General features: G+C 35.4%; 1 pseudogene; it reads right to left on the bottom strand.

Annotated features, from left to right (window-relative positions):
* Positions 1-126: 126 nt before the first annotated feature.
* On the bottom strand, positions 127-13,772 carry LOC103934705 (annotated as a pseudogene).
* Positions 13,773-14,813: the final 1,041 nt, after the last annotated feature.

Here is a 14,813-nt window from a genome sequence, read left to right as displayed (position 1 = left end):
AAACGGATGCTTAGGCGATTCTAAACGGGTGCCTAGACGAGTCTAATTATACAGACTTAAACGGGGAACAAAATGCTCCTAATTACACATAAAAGTCAACTCACTCCCAACAATTCTTTCACCAAACTATGCCTCTTCAACTCGGTCTTTGGAGGAACTTCCACTGCGTCCTGCTTCATTACTGTATTGTTCACGTGTTCGCTTAATCACGTCTCGTCGTACAGTTTTTGATTCCTCAAAATCACAATTGGTATTATCCTCACACAAAGAAATGCTTCTGTTGGAATACTGTTTCATCGTTCGGTTGAGCTCTTCTGCATCTTGTTCATACACTGGACCGACTCCGCACTTCTTCGCCTTCAAGCATGCCTTGCTTCCGAAATCATATTCTGTTTCGAAACGAAACTGAATCTGATCACTCAATTTCTCCCTACGACTGGTTACTTCCAAAAGGAATTTCCTAGATAGAAAGACCAACCAAAGGTGATCTGACGCTACCTCACTAAGCGAACCTCCATAACTCAGACCCCTGTCTGGAATGGTGTTGTTTGAACCAAAACTGAAACTACAGCAAATTGCATGATTACGACGTCGTGGCCATTTTTGTCCACAAGTGGGAGCTGAAATACTTTGACCAGTTACAAATAAAGCGCATAAAGCAAATCCCATCCCCTTGATATTGCATGAGAGCGAAGGTAGTTTCTGAATCACCGAATCTTCTATACTTTGGTTATTGAACCAGTCAGGAATTTCACTTCCAGGAATTACTATACTGAAAAATTCCACAAATTGAGGGAGGCCCTGCACAAAGGAACAACGTAAATAAATGTACACAACTAAGGAGACGAGGGATGATATGAGAAAGAGACATACCTGAATGAATCTCCTTAGCATTGAATGCAATATGACATTGCAACCTTGATTTCCAGCCAAACTGAAGCAATTGGCAGAAGTCAACCAAAGGTGCCTTAATCTGCAAGCATGTGGTAAATATGGGAGCATTTTTAAGGAAGTACAATTCTCCGTGAGTATAATTAAGTTGCTGTTTAATGGAATGGCTGGCAGTTGTTGAAGCCTTTTGCAATTACCCAATTCAAAATACTTAAGCTTAGAAAGCCCACTGATGCTTGCAGGAAGGCTAACAAAATGGTTTCCGCTAAGATTTAATCTTTCTAAAGAAGACAAGAAACCAATATCCTCGGGAATTGCTGCTTCACAAAGATTGCAGTCCTTCAAATTTAAATACTTCAGAAAGTATAAATCTTTTAACGAAGCTAAGACCAGACTCACAGGGTGAGAAATCTTTGTTGGAAATTCGCCAAAAGTGAAGGAACGCCATGATCTAGCTGGTGGTGCATTACATCCAAGAAAATTTGATAGTTGAAATTTTTTCACTGAAACCAGGGAGGATTCCGTCTCTCTCAAAGCAATTCCACTTAAATCAATCCCCTTCAAACTCCAACGTATAACTGAAGAAGGTATTTCCTGAACAACAGTTCGGCTTAAAGAAAGCTTAGAGAAATTTTTCATTTCTCCAACAAATTCTGGAATCTTTTTCAGTTTTGAGCAGCCAGAAATATCAAACACTTCAAGAGATTCCATTTCTACCTTGTTTGGGAGATTCTTAGTACTTTCACATTCTTTAAGATTTAAAAGTCTAAGCCTTTTGAGAAACGCAATGGATGAATGAATCTCAACTAAATTTGTACAACCTTCAAGAACCAGTTCCTCGAGATTTTGAATATCTGTGAAATCTGGGGTCCTTGTCAAGTTGTGGGAGTAACTAAGATCGATAGACTTCAAATTGCCCAAGCGCTGTACAAAATAGAAATGTTACAATAGTTCATGTTCAGAAACTACAATTATTGTAATTGACAAATTAAAAATCAATTGTCCAATCATCTACCTTTCTTCCATTCCAAAGGTGATCAATATTGCTATGCTGCAGGCTAAGTTTTGTAAGTTCATCCGGTTGAAAAATTGGTGGGAGACATTTGGAGGGATACCAGCTCCATTTGAGAACTCTTAAAGCATTCGGAAGATGCTTGGGGCCCTTAGAAAGGCTCACATTATGAATGTCGAGCAACCTCAGCTTACACATCTTAGTGAATGCTTCAGGATTCCAGTGTGCCTCTTCAAATTCACTCAAACGCAAGACTATGCCTTCAATTGCTTCTGTTCCCTGATAAATAAGATTAAAGGAATAGTTAATTTTGTAATCAGTCTCTTATCATGTTAAATAGTACTATATATAGTGTCCTATCCAAGCTTTGGTATTTTCATTTTCACGCAACTTCTTACCGTATTCTTTGCAAGCACACGCAAGATATCTTTAGGAAGCCACAACCGACTACGACCACCTGGCTCATCGTAAGACTCTCGTCGAACAATCTCCCATGCCATTTCTTGTATCAAATCATGCATAGACACAGACGTGTATAAAATATTCAAGAGAGATTTCTCAATAAGAACTTCGATTACAATGCGAGCGCCAACAAATCCACAGTTTTCTAGTCTTTCAATTATTCGCTGCTTTTCACAAAACTTATGGAAACATGCAATGTCAAGGAAGATTCTCTTCTCAAACTCATCTAGTCCATCATAACTTATTTTCAATGTTTCAAAAATTGTCCTATTAGGAGCTTGCTTCAGTTTATCTAGTGCACTCTTCCATTCATCTCGACCTCTTTTGTACAAAAAAGACCCTAAAGTTTTAAGGGCTAATGGAAGACCACTTGCATAACTGATGAAACATTTAGACAGTTCTAAAAAATCTTCTTCCGACTCATCATCTTTAAAGGCTTTCCGACTAAAGAGAAAAAGAGCTTCATCTTGGGTTAATGGCTTAACCTCATATACCATCTCTATACCATGTTCGACTAACAAACGTTCATTTCTAGTTGTAATGACGATTCTACTCCCAAGACCAAACCACTCTTTTTGTTTGACCAACTTTTCCAGTTGGTCTGATTGATCCACATCATCGAGTATGAGAAGAACCTTTTTATTACATAAACACCTACTTATCCTAGTGATTCCACTGTAAGCATTCCAAACTTGTATGTTATTTTCCCTTAAGATATCAGAAAGAAGCTATTTTTGTAGATGAGCTATACCATCATGTTCTCTGCAAACCTCTCGAACATTAGCCAGAAAGCTGCTACCTTCAAAATCATGAGAAATTCTCTCGTAAACTAATCTAGCTAGGGTTGTCTTACTGACTCCACCCATCCCCCATATCCCTATAAAGCGAATATCGTTTGCATCTGTATCTAAAAGCAAATCTATTTCCTCCAGTTTAGAATCAGTTCCGACAAACCTCTCTGAGGAATCTAACATTGAAAACGTAGGATGCACTTTCTCCCATAGTGTATTGACGATTCCTTGGATAAGCTCTGTATCATACCTACATGAAGAACAAATAATGTAAATAACAATTAGAAAACTTCATTTTAATCCTTAAAAATGATGAGTTTTAGACTATAACCTTGTGTAAGATTAAAATTACATTTAAATTTAATTTTCATTTCATTCATAATATATTTTAATGTCTACATTAAGCAACTAATTTTTTTATAATATATATATATATATATATATATATATATTCAAATAACAATTTTGTATGTTCTTCATTTAGGTACATTAATACATTTGAATATTTCGATATGTCCATGGATACAAACTGTTGGAAATGTGCCCTAAAACCAATCATATGATGATACTTTACGGACATTTCAAACTAATGTAGTTTAAATGTAAAGGGCAAAGATTATTGTTTGAGCCGTCTCATATAAATGTTATATGCTTAAACGATAAGTCCAAGGAATATGTGATTGGAAGAATGCGATCTAAAGAAGTTAGATTCATGAGACCATTCTTTCGTTGACACATCCTAAACGTTCCTGATCATAGGATTGTCAATTGGGCATTGACAGTCCGTTAAGATCAGTACGTGCTATGTCTTCTCTCAGGGAGAGTGACTAGTCTCGAGTCATTGGTGTGTGTGACATCAAGACAAGTACGTAGGTGCTCAATAGAGAATGAGTTCACTGAACACGATCAACGAAGAGTTCTCATATTCATGTCACATGAGAACTCATGGTTGGGATAATGCAAATTAGTCTTTTGACCTGAGGCATCACAGTTGTCTTGTGGTTAGGTCCTTAATCTTTGATTATGTCAAAGTCACTCCATCAGGAGGGTGTCTACGGCATCATTGGGGTTAAGCCACTTAGCCATGGAGGCAAGTGAATGCGCAACAAGGGATCTCTAACCTTCAAACTGTTTGAGGGAGAATACTCTATGATATGATTAAGAATCTTTGGCCAAAGTATGAATGAGATTTAGGAATGTGTTCCAAATCACATTCAAGGTAATCATATAAGCACAAGACTCACATTGGATAGTAGACATGAATAAACTATCAAACCAAACAATGTGGTCAAGAGTATTGTATTAGAGAAAGACTGTATTGCATTTGTAATCCTAAAACTGAATAGGTTCTCCACCTCTTCTGATTAGCTTGGGTAACCATGACATGCTACTAGGCGTCAACCATGGTTTGTGGAAGCCCTAAAAGTGTATTATCACTAACGGGAGAATTGAAAGTAAGTTTCAATTCACAATCGATTTGAAAGAGTTTGAATCGCCCACTGCCTCGCTAAAAGGAACCTAATGAATCGTACACCGTGTAAGGTAGAGATTGAAGATTCAACGGAGATGAGTAAGAATAATTAAATGGTTTAATTATTTATGGCAAGGATTAATTAATATGTTAATTAATCAAACGAATAAGTTCGTTAAAGACCTCGGGATAGTTTTGGACCTTAAGGCCCAATGGGCTTCGAACGTCAAGTCCATTGACTTAAGTTGTATGACAACTTAATGAATAATGATTCACAAAGGCCCAAATAGCCCAATAAATCCCCTTAGGCCGGCCATTTAGAGGAGGGTAGTGAACTTGGCTTAATTGCAAGTTTGTCACTCCATTATGAGGTGGTATAAAGACATCTTTATAGCCATTTCATCCTAAAGGTTTTCTAAGGAGTAAGGATGAGAACACAAACTCTCCTTTCTCTCTAGAAATGGCCGGCCACCTTGAGGAAAACATCTAGCAATCTTACTTCCTCAAGGTCACTCATTTCTTCTACAATATGCCTTGGTGTGGAGACTTAGAGGTTCTCAATTTTGGGAACTTGGAGAAACCTTTTCATCCATCCAAATCCATGGATCTAAGATGCAAGGAATGAAGGCCCTCTCTTTGGGCGATTAGCCTTTGCTTATGCAAAGTGGAATCTACAAAGGTATTGATTTCTCAACTCACTTTGTTTTGAGTTGAGTCTTGGTTCACCTATCTACTAGGCTTTGAAGTTCATGGGTTAAGTTTTTTTTTTGAGTGCATATAAACATGATTCCGCCTTTTAATTGTTAATTGCATGTTGTTGATGTTGCTCAAATGAACTTGTTTTTCACAAATAATCCTTCAAGTGGTATCAAGAGCCTAAGTCTAGTAGTTGGTGAATCCTTTTGGGTTTTGTAGTTCATAGTTTGTGATTTGAATGTTGTAATTGTTACAAGCTTTATTCTTGCTTCTTTGAATGTAAATTTTGTTAGAAAATTTGCCATCTCAAATGTTGTAGATGTAGTTCATATGAGCATGAATTTTGGAGCTAAAATTTGGTGCCATGGTTTTGGGGAAATTCGGCCAAATCCAAAGGGTGGATTTTTGGGTTCTTGTTTGACTTGTTAAAAGTGTTTTAAAGTGACTTTTGGAACCCCTATGTACCCTAGTATGGTTGTATGTTATTTCCCTTAAGTTTGAGTGGTTTTGGTATGTTTTTGGGTGAAGAATGTTCATGGAGCTCTTATGGGTTTTCATGGATGTTCTTCATTGTTCTTGATATGTTCTTGCCAAGAACAAAAGGTTTGGTGTTTTGATTCAAAGTTTTGATTTATTTCATAAAGTTTTTGTTTTGAAATATTTCTTATGTTTAAATATCTTAGATATTTGTTTTGAAAAATTAAAGAAATTTTAGTGGGTAGGTGTGTAATGATTTATTCCATTACACACACCCCACTTACAAAAACTTTGAAATTTTTTTTATTACTTTGCTTCAAAACCGGCCACCCTACTCAATTAGGGTCCTTGTGGGACTTTTGTGCAATTATATAAAGTTTTGATACTTTTGTGTATTTGCATTTTGACCCAAAAGTTTACGTTTTTACGTAAAGGTCCAAAATCACTAAAAGGACAAATTGTTTTGCTCCTTTAATGAAGTTTTAGCTTTTGTGGAAATTTTTGGGTTCTAGTTGTAATTACATGAAGTAGTGGACTTTTGTGTTTTTACAAAGTGACCCCAAAAGTTTAAGTTTTTGCAAAATAGCCCAAAAGTTGAGGTTAATTGCACTATGGCCCAAACAAGTTGAGGTCATAGCATTTTGGCCCAAATTAGGTAGAGAACAAAATTGTTTTGTCTCTTTAAATGAGAATTGGATTTTCATTTCATTTAGCTCCATTTAAATCAATTCTATGGATACAAAAACCAAATGAAAATGTTGCATTCAAGTTTAATTAGTTAAAGCGTTAATTAATTAAAGAAAGGGTGATTATGAACCTAAGCCTACTATAATTGAGCTATGTGAAAGGCCGTTTCAAATTTGTTTGAACCATGGGAATGTGTAGATTAAATTTTGGTTGTAATTTGATATGATCAATTGTTGTAAAAGAGCATAAGCTCTTCTTTACTTTAAAGTAATTTGATTTGATCAATTGTTGTAAAAGAGCATAAGCTCTTATTTACTTTGAAGTACTCCTTTCTTGTTTTATTCGATATGCATGAAATTGGAGTAGTTGGGTCCAACGCCCAATAAGACAACACGCCTTAATGTGATTAAACGCGTAACTAAAATCAATCACCATCCCTAGACCGAGATTCAACACAAGGCTCGTGTTGGATCTAATCAAAGGTTCATAGTCATCCTAAGGCCCTAAGGCAACTATATAGTCCATCAATGAATGCAAACCTTATGTTAGTAGTATCATATACTCTTGCTTTAAAAACCGTTTTAAAAGCTTAGTGGGAGTATTATATACAACTAAATCAATCAAATGGACCAATAGTTGTAATAGGACCAAAATGTTTTAATTGGATTAAAATGTATGTTTATATGTGATGAGACCTAAAACCCTCAACAAACCATTATTAAGTTGATAAGCGAGAGATGCTTTGAATATCTCTTCGTAGGCCTTCCACCGTGGTGGGCTCCAATCGTTTGTGACTCATGCACCGGCTTCACCCTATAATGGGGAAGTACAAAGTATGTGCTTACATCCAGGAGGAGTCCATAAACATATGATGAGGTGAGTGTAGACAACGAGTATGACCAACATGATATAATTCTGAGGTTGTGCTTGAACCTCTACATAAACTAAGCATGGTGGGAATAACTTAACTAAGTGCAATGGTGCCAACATGATATAATTCTGAGGCATTCATTCTCTAGAGGCCAAACAAGATGGGTAATTACAAGAGTTGTAAATGACTAAAGTGTTATTCTCTCATCATTATTTTTGCTAACCAAAATGATATAATTCTGAGGTGGACTTGGTAATGGTGAGTCTCCCATACCCCGCTAAGAGTTCAACAAAACTCTCGAATTCCGATGAGGGATATGGAATTTGCCAAAAATAGTGGGTGGTGCTATTTGATTTAAAGACCCGAATCAAATGGCTTAAAATCAATCAATTTATATTCGTTATGTATTTGTTTACCAATATATTTGCAAACGCTATCCAAAACTTGACAAAGAAAAGCCGAATGCTTTAATTTCCGGACTTAGTTCTACAATCCCATAGATTGTCTTTAATGGCTTGTAGATGTAACTAAGTAGTCTCATCCTCACAATCTTCCTATTGATAATGTATCATTGGAAGAATATGTTAGATAAGTCTAAACATGAGAAGGACAACACTTTTAATGTCATAATTCTTCAAATACAAATTGTTGTATGAAGAAATAAGAGTTGCTTTGAACAACCCTTAATCAACACAAACTTTAGTGCTTGTTTCTTTGTTACATAAACAAGGAACTTTTGAAGTAAGCACAAGGGCATGGACGCTTTATGTACCATGATTCTTCACTTACAAATTGTTGTATGAAGAAATGAGAGTTGCCTTGAACAACTCTTGAAAATTTGTAATTATGTTTAGAACATAATGGTTGGTTGACAAAAAAAAAATAGTCCATCAACGTGGACTTATGATGATTTTGAATCATTGAGTGTTGAAGTGTTAAACCACTTAACGAGACGGAAACTAGGCAAGGACTTCACCTTTGTGTCCCTATCCTAATGGTTCACTAAGTTTATTGTAAACTATATAGTGAACAATAACCGCACGCTCTCCAAATCGTTTGATGTGTATAACACATTTGAAATAAGTTTCAAGAGAGATAGTGGGAGTTTAGGGACCATGACTATTGTAATCAAAAGGGAAGTCAAATGAAGAAGGCAAAATAACTCCAAGGGAACAAACTTTCTTTATGAAAGGATGGACATTGGAAGGGGTATTTGCAAGAAATGTCTTGCAAGTGTCAAAGAACACACCTTTCGAAGGTGTTGTAATATGTTCTTGAAATAGTTCAAAACAGTTGGTTCTTCTACTTGAATGCTTGATTCCGTATTAGTAACTATGTTTTACAATTGTTGTAAAAGTGTGCTAATAAAAAGTAGAAGATTAATGAGAGAAGAGAAAGTACTTCACATTCCAAACGTGAATCGAATATAGATCTCTGCGAAAGCGGATTGTACTTACTTCCTCATATGAACTACCAAAGAAATTGGAAAAACCAAAGATTGTCTTTACGTCCCAATTTTAAAGGAACATAATTCCGTCACAGTTGTAGAGATGGATGAATGTTTTGTTTGACAAAACATTGTTCTTTATTAATGAATGATTAGATTATGGTAATCTAATTAATTGTCTCTGTAGTAGAGATGATGTGGTAGTGTTAACTGTTTAAGAATATAACGATGCTTAAAACCCAAAAGGTTGCAAGGTAGTGACTAATCGCAACTGAGTTGTGATACCTCTAAAACATAAGTTACGAGTTGGTCATAGATGGATGCTTTGGATCGTTAGATCCGGATCCAATACCTTCTTGTTAAAATTGTATAGAGGCGAAATGTTCGAATCTTTATTCTTTTGGAAAGAAGAAAGAATCACAAAGTTGTTGAGGTTAATTCACTTAGATGTTAGTGGCACTTGTCCACAACATAATACTACTCATGTTGTATGACATTCACCGAAGATCACTCTCAGTTGGACTATAGTTTATTTTGAATAAACACAAGTCCGAATACTTTGCAAAAGGTTTCAAAGAATTCAAGAAATGTAAGTAGATGAGTAAGACGTCTAAAGTATTTACCTCCTTAGATTTGATCCAAGGAAAAAGTAACACTTTAGATTAATTTCCTTGAAAATTATCAAGGAAAGTAGCATCGTAAGATAATGAATTTCTCCATTAGGAGAAGAATGAACATAAATAAGATTTAGTTCGTTGGACATTATCAATTACCCATATATATATGATATATACTTCTAAGACATGTTAGTTGTAGAGATCCATCCATCATGGATCTTAGCAAGCTAGTGGGAGTTATAAGCGTCTTATGAGAAAAGATCAATTGTTTGATTTCTCATAAAGATGTAAATGAATCTTTTGTTTACTAGGTTTACAAAAGATTAGTGGGAGTTGATCATATTCCTAAATTTGAATATATATATATATACATGATATATATTAATTTTGAATATGAAAGGAATTCTTCATCGTTAAAGTTATGACTTTAAACATTCTATAATGATAGAATGTATATGGGAGACATAGTCTATATACATGGGATGGAAATCTATAATGATAGATTTCAAGATATAATTGGATTATATCAATCCCTAAAATAGACAAAGAGATGCTAGGAAGTTTCTCATATGATGATAAACTTCAATTAGAATGACAATTCTAGTGAGACTAGGAAGTTGTTCTTCTCAAAGGGAATGTACCCTTTGACTCCCAAAGAAATAATGCGTAAATAGAATCCTTTATGCATACGCAGAAAGGTGATTTATGTATTTCATATTGTATGAAAACATTGATATAAGTTGTACCTAGAACGGTACAAGATGATATCAATGCAAGCCCAGGATCAGAACCATGGCAACTGTCAAGTGAATCCTTAGGTATTTAAGAAATACTAAGGATGGATTCCTCAAGAATGAGGAAGAATTAGAGTAACGTAATGGAAGCGTAAATGTATTAGATTATGAATCTAATCCATCATAGAATATCTCTTCATTATGAATGAAGTGATAATGAGATATCTCTTTATTATGACTAAAGAGATATTTGGGTGGAAACGTTAAAAGTAAATGACTTTAATGTGTTCCATCATGTATGCAAAATATATTGCCATATAGAAGCTTACAACATTGTTGTTTGGATGGGAAAGTTCATTCATGAACTCTCCATTCGGTTCCAACCAGAAAGTGTATGACACTAATGGGGCGATAGCTCAAGCCAGGGAATCAAGGTCTCATCAAGGTTCGAACTCAAATGAGAGACTGAACCACATGATTGAGAATCATGTATAATGGTGACGTCGTTATTCTCAAGGTTGCTTCTATGGATAACATATAGATATCCATTGTCTAGGCCTACTACTCAGCCATTTATGAAATGAATTACAGAAGAGGTATCATCACTGATGAACAAGCTGATTGGCTCTAGTGCAAGTGGGAGATTGTTGGAAATGTGCCCTAAAACCAATCATATGATGATACTTTACGGACATTTCAAACTAATGTAGTTTAAATGTAAAGGGCAAAGATTATTGTTTGAGCCGTCTCATATAAATGTTATATGCTTAAACGATAAGTCCAAGGAATATGTGATTGGAAGAATGCGATCTAAAGAAGTTAGATTCATGAGACCATTCTTTCGTTGACACATCCTAAACGTTCCTGATCATAGGATTGTCAATTGGGCATTGACAGTCTGTTAAGATCAGTACGTGCTATGTCTTCTCTCAGGGAGAGTGACTAGTCTCGAGTCATTGGTGTGTGTGACATCAAGATAAGTACGTAGGTGCTCAATAGAGAATGAGTTCACTGAACACGATCAACGAAGAGTTCTCATATTCATGTCACATGAGAACTCATGGTTGGGATAATGCAAATTAGTCTTTTGACCTGAGGCATCACAGTTGTCTTGTGGTTAGGTCCTTAATCTTTGATTATGTCAAAGTCACTCCATCAGGAGGGTGTCTACGGCATCGTTGGGGTTAAGCCACTTAGCCATGGAGGCAAGTGAATGCGCAACAAGGGATCTCTAACCTTCAAACTGTTTGAGGGAGAATACTCTATGATATGATTAAGAATCTTTGGCCAAAGTATGAATGAGATTTAGGAATGTGTTCCAAATCACATTCAAGGTAATCATATAAGCACAAGACTCACATTGGATAGTAGACATGAATAAACTATCAAACCAAACAATGTGGTCAAAAGTATTGTATTAGAGAAAGACCGTATTGCATTTGTAATCCTAAAACTGAATAGGTTCTCCACCTCTTCTGATTAGCTTGGGTAACCATGACATGCTGCTAGGCGTCAACCATGGTTTGTGGAAGCCCTAAAAGTGTATTATCACTAACGGGAGAATTGAAAGTAAGTTTCAATTCACAATCGATTTGAAAGAGTTTGAATCGCCCACTGCCTCGCTAAAAGGAACCTAATGAATCGTACACCGTGTAAGGTAGAGATTGAAGATTCAACGGAGATGAGTAAGAATAATTAAATGGTTTAATTATTTATGGCAAGGATTAATTAATATGTTAATTAATCAAACGAATAAGTTCGTTAAAGACCTCGGGATAGTTTTGGACCTTAAGGCCCAATGGGCTTCGAACGTCAAGTCCATTGACTTAAGTTGTATGACAACTTAATGAATAATGATTCACAAAGGCCCAAATAGCCCAATAAATCCCCTTAGGCCGGCCATTTAGAGGAGGGTAGTGAACTTGGCTTAATTGCAAGTTTGCCACTCCATTATGAGGTGGTATAAAGACATCTTTATAGCAATTTCATCCTAAGGGTTTTCTAAGGAGTAAGGATGAGAACACAAACTCTCCTTTCTCTCTAGAAATGGCCGGCCACCTTGAGGAAAACATCTAGCAATCTTACTTCCTCAAGGTCACTCATTTCTTCTACAATATGCCTTGGTGTGGAGACTTAGAGGTTCTCAATTTTGGGAACTTGGAGAAACCTTTTCATCCATCCAAATCCATGGATCTAAGATGCAAGGAATGAAGGCCCTCTCTTTGGGAGATTAGCCTTTGCTTATGCAAAGAGGAATCTACAAAGGTATTGATTTCTCAACTCACTTTGTTTTGAGTTGAGTCTTGGTTCACCTATCTACTAGGCTTTGAAGTTCATGGGTTAAGTTTTGTTTTTGAGTGCATATAAACATGATTCCGCCTTTTAATTGTTAATTGCATGTTGTTGATGTTGCTCAAATGAACTTGTTTTTCACAAATAATCCTTCACAAACATATAGGTACATTAATTGAATATAATGCATTTCGGTACGTATATTTTGGTACACACATTTGAGTATTGACTTTTAGGTACATTAATTAAATATACTATATTTTGGTACATACATTTCGGTATGTACATTTTGGTACATTCATTTCGGTATTGATATTTAAGTACATTAATTCAATATAATACATTTCGATACATATATTTAGGTTCATTATAATATATTTCAATACAATCATGTAGGTACAAATATTTCGGTACACAAAAGTCAATTTTATATATTTCGGCATAGTCATTTCTGTACACTTATGTATTTATATATTTTTGTATCAATAATTTCTTTTAATATTTTCTCATTTATGTTCATTTATAATTAAAAAAACTAAATATGTGCATATTAATAAAATTAAAATTTAATGTGGAGAGATTAAATAAAAATACACATTAAATAACAAAAATTGAATATAAATTTGGATAAAAGTACACTTCAAAGGATTAAATTGAATATGTAATCTAACATCAGAATTTTTTAAAATTTTATTCTTTTGTAAGGATTAATGTTTCAAAAATCCCAATAAAAAATCATCACATCGTAAAATAAAGTGCATAGTAACGTTGAATCTCAATAGTAAAAAATTGGTCTTCTTCAGCTATAAACGTCAGTTGTTGCCTCTTGCTTACCTATAATCCTTTGAATTCCACCCAGCGAGATTAGCCACCCTTTTTAACGACTTTCTCCACTCATTTACCTCTTCCATATGTTCTCGATAATTTACTTCATGTTCCGCAAAGGCTTCCCTAAAACTCCCTCGTTGATGGCGTACATCAGAAGGATCCACGCCATAAAAAATGGGAAAAATTCTCTTTTTCTCTTCCATGCATCGAACAATATAGTAAGTTCTCGCAAACACCAACTTGAAGAAGCAAAGTTTGTCGAAAGAACTATGATTGCAGACCTTGATTGGTCAATTGCCCTCAGGAGCTCTGGATTGATATCTGTCCCTTTTTCAAGTTTTGGTTCATCCCTGAAAGTCTTGATTCCTCGCGCTTCCAACTGTTTGTATAAATGATCTGTAAAACCCCTACGTGTGTCTTCACCTCTAAAACTCAGAAACACATGGTATTTCCATGGAAAAACTGCAGGATCAGAAGCCAGGGCCATTTGGCTGCTCAACGCAAATCAGAAGTGTTTCAAGCAATCAGCTCTAAGCATAGAAGCATTGAAAGTGATTTTGCTAAATATTTCAAACTCCAAACTATTGAATAACTAAAATGATGAGAGCAAAAGATGCCTTTGATGCTAATTGATGAAAAGAATATGATAAGTAGAAAAGAAGATGACAAAAGTAGTTGGAGGGTCACCTTTGAAAGTGATGGAGTTGGTGGGAAGGGTATCATATATAATTTCCAAGAAACACTAACTATGTTGCATTCTGCCATTCTTTGCTTTGTTTAATTGAATGGCTGATGACATGGTGAGTTTGTTTAGTTTTGTGTTAGTGTCCTTTAGTATTGATTTCAATATTTGCTAAACGCTGGTGCTGCTATTAATTTTAAATTTTCCAGTTTCTACAACTCACTATCCTTTACTAATATATTATGTTTACCATGTGGCAAAGAAAGTCTTATTTTAAATTTATATTATATGTTACATTATCCTAGGGGTGGTTCGGTATGGGATCCCATACCGAAACCCTTGTCTCGATTCCCAAACCGAAATTTTTGGGAATCCCAAATTCAATACCAATCTCAAACCAAATTTTCGGGAATCCCGAAATAATTTCGGGATTTCGGGACAAATCGGGAATCCCAAAATGCTTTTGGGCTTTTGGACTAAAATTTGACATATTATGCTTTTGGCTAAAATTTGACATATTATGCTTTTTGGCCCAAACTGCCAATTTGTTATTTCTACTAATTTGCCCACGGCCCACTGCACAAATTTGACATAGTTTCATAAATTAAGTTTCAATCTACCCACTGCCCATTTGTGCACAAAGTTTCAATCTGCCCACTACACATGCATCATGCATGGAATAAAAATAAATTAGGTACCAAACCCAAAAGCAAAAATAATAGTTACAAGCCAAGGTTTTAAAATAAATAAAGTAACAAACTCAAAAGCAAAAATAATAGTTATAAGCCAAGCTGGGTGGTGGCTGGGTGGTGATTCTGGTGAAGGAAGGCTGGTGGCACAGTGGCTGCGCTTCAA

Source organism: the organism of the source record quoted next, unplaced genomic scaffold (genome assembly GCF_019419815.1).
Source record: "Pyrus x bretschneideri cultivar Hongxiangsu unplaced genomic scaffold, Pyrus_bretschneideri_v1 Contig70, whole genome shotgun sequence".
NCBI classification, from domain to species: Eukaryota; Viridiplantae; Streptophyta; class Magnoliopsida; order Rosales; family Rosaceae; genus Pyrus; species Pyrus x bretschneideri.
Note: the sequence above shows the minus strand (reverse complement) of the source record. Positions and strands in the feature narration are given on the sequence as shown.